The sequence below is a fragment of the Engraulis encrasicolus genome, chromosome 1, assembly GCF_034702125.1.
Source record: "Engraulis encrasicolus isolate BLACKSEA-1 chromosome 1, IST_EnEncr_1.0, whole genome shotgun sequence".
In the NCBI taxonomy this organism is placed as follows: Eukaryota; Metazoa; Chordata; class Actinopteri; order Clupeiformes; family Engraulidae; genus Engraulis; species Engraulis encrasicolus.
Window position 1 is genome coordinate 53,545,546 of NC_085857.1, and position 6,322 is coordinate 53,551,867.

Consider the following 6,322-nt stretch of genomic DNA (forward strand, 5'->3'; position numbering starts at 1 on the left):
TAGTTTTCATTAATCACTGCCTTGAGGATCAATGGGGGTGGCGTATACAGACTGAATTTATCATTGTTGATCATATATCGATTTTCATTAGATAGGCCTACATTTTACATTACTGAAAATAAATACTGAGGATATGACCTCTGTGTCCTCAATGGTAGTTACGGCCACGTGTGTGTACGGTGTGTGTGTGTGTGTGTGTGTGTGTGTGTGTGTGTGTGAGAGAGAGAGAGAGAGAGAGAGAGAGAGAGAGAGAGAGAGAGAGAGAGAGAGAGAGAGAGAGAGAGAGAGAGAGAGAGAGAGGGGTGCTGTGTGTGTGTGTGTGTGTGTGTGTGTGTGTGTGTGTGTGTGTGTGTGTGTGCGCGTGTGAGTGCGCGCCTGTCAAATGAGCACATGCAGGGCATGAATATCAATATTAAGACAGAATAGCTAGGCAAAGGATTTGTGGGGAACACACTGCAGTGCCTACAGGGAGGGCTGTGTTTATCTTTCTTTTTCTTTTTTTGCCTTTTTTAAGACAGGACAATTGAAGAAAGACATGAATCATAAGGGAGGGAGAGAAGCGTTAATACATGACCAGCCTTGGCCTAGTGGTTATGAAGGTGGACCCTTACCCGTCCTCCCTACACCCCCATCCATGGCTGAAGTGCCCGTGAGCAAGGCACCTAACCGCACATTGCTCCAGGGACTGTAACCAATACCCTGTATCTAAATAACTGCTATTAAAAAAGCAATAGCTAAGTGTAATGTAATGTAATGTAATGACCCAGCCCGGATTCGAACCCGGGTGCCCTTGAATAATACAGTATACCTGTGTAGGCTGCTGTACAAAAGCAAAGAGCAGTTACTTTGGAAACATACATGGGAACTATAGAGGAATGCCTTCAAATCCTCCGTATTAGGTTGGATAATTATAATTACCGCAAATTTCACATGCTCAATATCTCTAAAACGGGACACATTTCGGACCAAACGGTTTTATCAAAAAGTGTTTCGTCACAAGACAAAGTTAGTGTTATGAAGACCATTTTCAGTCTTAACTCATTTTTGGCAAATTATGACTGCTTTTTGCCTTTGTAGGCCGGTGTAGAATAGCGTATCATCACAGTGCACAATTGTGTCGTCAATGGAGATGGGGGGGCAGAATTGCAATCTCATTACCCTGCATTACATTGAGGGGTTGGGAACCATTTAGATGACTTTGTCCCGGGCCCAGCAAGATGCCAGCGGCCCTGTGTGTATGTGTGTGTGTGTGTGTGTGTGCGTGTATAGGTCAGGTGTCAGGAGTTCTTTGCGTGTGACAGGCAACATGGAGAGGGGCAGTAGTAAATATCAGTAGGCCTATAGTGTGCGCGTGTGTGTTTGTGCGCACATGTGTAGGGTTATCAGATGTGCTGTGCGTGCAATGGAAGACATCAAGAGGGGTGTAGTTTAAGTGTGGGGAAGCTGACAGGGGGACAGAGGCCAATTTTCTAATTCCACGCCTTAAGCGGCCCTATGCGTGTGTGTGTATGTGTGTGCGTGTGAATGTATGGGGTTGTCAGGTGTGCCGTGTATAGGCGACATCAAGAGCAGCGTAGCCTACAGTAGTTCTAAACATAGTGCGAGTGGGTGTGTGTGCATGTGTGTGTGTGAGATGTGTGCATTTAGGGCTCTCAGGTGTTTGCGTGCAACAGGCGGGCGGTAGAGGAAGGGAGAAGTACATGTAAATGTCTACATAGTGTGTGTGTGTGTGTGTGTGTGTGTGTGTGGGGGGGGGTGTTTGGTGTAGTGTAATCTACTTTTGCTGGGGTAGTTTTGTTGTTACTGGTCAAAGTTACTAGCCTAGAAATCTAGACGCCCCTAGTGGCCGCAAAATGAATTTGCTCCCGGCGGCACAGCTTTGCTGTAGGGGTTTTTGGCGCGGCCAGGCTACAAAGTTACTGTAAAGTGTATAAAATATATTAAGGTTGGGCTGTGTGTGCGTTTGTATGGCTGTTAAGTGTGCACACACATTTGACAAAGATACCCACACATGCAGTTCAGTTATGAACAATATTTTATTTATTCATGGATTTGTTCAGACCCCTGTGTAANCCTTGCCTGGTTAACACCAGACCTAATCACAAGTGAGATTAGGTCTGGGGAGTTGCCTATTGTAAATTCCATATGGGGCCGGAATACTTGGCTATTATGACACACTGCCCTGCTCTCTGATTGGGCAGAGAAACTGTTAAGGTCGGAATGCTTGGCCATTATGACACAGATCCCATGATCTTGTACATTATGAGTCATCCTCGCCATACCGTCTTTCAGATCGAAACGATTGTGTAGAACTAAAGGCAGTATGGGAGTTCCCAGGCTAGTGTAACCCCCCCCCCCCCCCAATGTATCTCCACATGGAATTTAATGTGTCACCTTATTATCTTCATAAAAGTAAGAGTATGCACATCCCACCTCTCTGGGGCCAGGTGCAGGACAAAGGCGCCTCTAATAGTGGAAAAGAGTAGTGAAGACCCTGTTGGGTCGAAACGTTGTATGACCTGAATACATTTTCAAAGCGGAGCCACAGTGTGCAGACTTCTACTCTTTTTCACCTTATTATCTGCCATCACTCTTTTGTAGGGATGCAGGATACCACTTTTTTGAAAGCCGATGAGTATGAAAAGCCTACATTCATTTCTTGCCGATAACAATTATACCTCCAACATACAATGAAAATAACAACACAGCCTTGTTTTTTCTAGGGATGCACCACTACACATTTTTTTCAGTTCCGATCCAATCCCGTTATCTAGTTTGGATATCTGTCCATACCGATACTACTCCGATCCGATACCAAAACCACATATATGCATGGGTTTCAACTTGAGGTAGGCCCAAGTTATAGCCTATAGGCTATATGGTCAGAAAAGGAAGTCAGAAGAACAGGAAAACAATTAGTAAGTAAAGAGTAACAAGTGAAAAAGTAACAATCCCATCCTGAAAACTAATATGCAAGTGTAATGACTTGAAATTAAAGATATCCCATGCAACTTTGAGATATAAACACGGCGATGTAAACAACTCCATAGCGACCTCTAATGGTTCTCCTAAAAATTTGCATTGGACTAAATTACATTAGACATTGGCGTAGAGATTATATATTAATTGCTGCGTCTTCTGTTATCACGCCCTTCCTTGCATTCAGCTCTCTCCATTTCTAAGTGGCTTTTTCATATGTGTGATTCTCCCCCTTGCTTATGAGTTCGCTGCTTCGTCTATTCACACAACTGCAATCATGTTTGCACATTGCACTTCCTTACAGATGGATGTTTGATCCACTTGTTCCTGGTAGATACCCCCGTATTAATTACACATTTCCAGTAACTATATAGTATCTATAAATTACATTAGAAGAACGAGGAGACAAAGGGCTTTTGCTTATTTTGTTGTAATAGTAATAAAGATTTCGAATTCGAGGAGATTTATCCAAAGCCAATTCAATAGCAAGATTAGCTGGCTAGAGTTCACGTTTTGTTTCCTCTTGATCGGGAGTAAGGCTCGCTCGACTGATTGTGTCCTTTGACATCAAGTAAAATGTGCGGCATCAGAGCTCAACTCTTATATATTTATGTAGCTTTGTAAACTAAACGAGGTGGTGTGGGCTTTGAGAATGCTAATGCATAAATCCCAGTGAAGTGAATGAATGATAAAATCCACTTTTGGCGCAAAGATGTTCAGAGAGCGTTCAGCTCTCTCCATTTTGAAGGTGCTTTTCCAACTTTTACACAAGCGATTTATTAGCCTGTCCAAACCTTTCATGTCAAATAGCTCAATTTATCTGCAGTCCCATTTGTTGTTTTCGCTGTTTATGCCAGCATGATCTTTTGCAATCAGCTAACAGCCAGCTTTCAGCGAGCTGCTGCTTAGTTAGCAAACGAAGGGGAATGGGTCTTGTTCTGCTCATAGCCTAGAAATCTAGACGCCCCCAGCGGCCGCAAATTCCACAACAAGGACTGCAAGTGCTGTTTCGGGCAAGGGCCACCAGATGGTGGGTGGTGGAAATGTTGCCATTATAACGGGTCAGTAAAGCAAAACCTTGAGTTCCATTTCATGAAAAAGTTCCATAGTATTTCTTTAACATTACACCTGGCTCAATGTCAGTATTGGAAACTTGGGAAAAGTCTAATCTTATCTCTGAATTATATTGATATCTGAGCCCGAAACCAATACAGTATCGGATCGGCCTAAGGCTGTAACGATACACCCAACCCACGATTCGGTTTGTATCACGATATATGACCCACGGTTCGATACGCCCCACGATTTTATTATTTTTAAAGGGAAAAAAATAAGAAGAAAATAAATTATAGGCTATATTTATATATAGGCCTAGGCCTATGCTTTCTTTTTGCATTTACCTGCCTACATTAATTTTGTAGGTCTACTAAATGATGTTGCAGATATAGGCCTACCACTGCAACCTGTTCCCCAGGTGTTCACATCAAAGCACAGCACAGAGAAATAAGGGATATTAATTCAACAAGGAAAAATAGGCTTATTACTAATAGGCTTAGATCATAATCATGCTGAGATGCTGACCATGTGTGAGAGACAGAGATGGAGAGAGTCAGGGTTCCAGTAGGCTATAGGTAGCCTATAACAACTGTCTCACATTATCAAACATTATCCAATTAATATCCAAACATTAGGCTAACTGAAAACAACACTGGTCATATTTCGTCAGGAAACATGTTGTATTAAGTTACTTACAGAAATGCAACACTTAATTTTGATGTTTAATATTTTTGTAACTGTTTTGATCGTGCAGCAGCGCGCACACGTTTATACAAACAAAACTCGAAATGAACCTCAGTTATGTTCTCAGTATGCAACACGCACGTTGTCCTTTGTTTGGTTTTGTGATTTGACATTTTGTCAAGAGCGGGAATAGATGCAGTGGCTGAAATGGAGCATGTTTTCGCTAGGCAGGCGGTCAATGTGGGGAGGAAATAATGCTGCCTACTATCCACATCGACCTAAACGTTCGCCCGACTTCAGACACTCCCTTATGAGCGTATAGAGCTCTAGCGATTTAAAATTTGGTCAGGCGGAGCATCTCGCTCTCTCGCTCTCTTTCTCTCTCTCCGCTCAACGTCTATCTCCACTCAACATACATCGGCGCATGCATGAATCAAAAACATCTTCACACGTTTGATAAAGCCTTCTTGGTCTGTTCATTTCTGTGCTTTACCTTCCGACGTTTGCCGAAGTTTTTTGTCTCGCGGAGGTTGCTGTGGGCGGCAATGAATAACAACCTAATGCACGTGCTGGTTGGACGGAACATTTTACAGGAAAGAGGGGAGAAGTGTTACTCACTCATGTGCGCCCATTTCTAATTGTCTTTGAGCGCATATGCAAGCATTAGGCGCATATGCAAGCATTTGCCTGTATCCTGCTGTTTTCTAGACTGAGGGGTAGCCAGCCTAACAACTTTGAAAGGGCGCATTACGATTCTGCGAGGGAGGTTCGCGATAGGGCTTCGTGGGTCTGCGTACCGCGATCCCTCGGTTCGATGCAAAATCGTTACAGCCTTAGATCGGCCCCATTCCTAGTTTTTTTCAACCTTGTCCATTTCTGGCAAATTTTTCCCAGGCTGCTTACAAGTTGATGGAACTTAATGAGATGTAGCGTTGTTTCTTGTAATAGCAGTATCGGTGCCTGGTATCGGCAAGTGGTTGACGAGTACGAGTATGAGTATAAAAAGTAAGTATCGGGGGCCGATACTGATACCAGTAACGATATCGGAGCATCCCTATCTTTTGCTGGTGTTGCTGGTGCTAAATAATTCAACAGGAACCGGGATTAGCAGACCGGACATTCTGTGAGTATGACAACACTGACTTTGACAATCAGATGTATTTGCGTGCATTTATTCATAGCCAGGCCGCACCCTCCTAGTGATGCAGCACCTTCAGTGTTGCTTCTAGTCAGGCCAGGAACTATACAAATGTTGTGTCTGAGCTCCCGAAAAATCGGGAACTCCTCCCACTTTGTCGGGAAGCAAAGCACCAGTAGCAAACCAAAAGAGGCGGGTCAACCATGCTGTTTGGGAAATGTTAATTGTTATGCTTTTGGTCAGATGATGTCAATGATAATCAGGCTAATTTATTCATGGAATGTACAGTGATGTACATTGATATGCAGTGTTCAGTGAATGTACAGTGCACCTGCAGTACAATCATTGGGTAAGTTTGACCCCAGTAAATGTACATCTGTAACATCCCCCACCCTCAACACACACACACGCACGCACGCACGCACGCACGCACGCACGCACGCACGCACGCACGCACGCACGCAC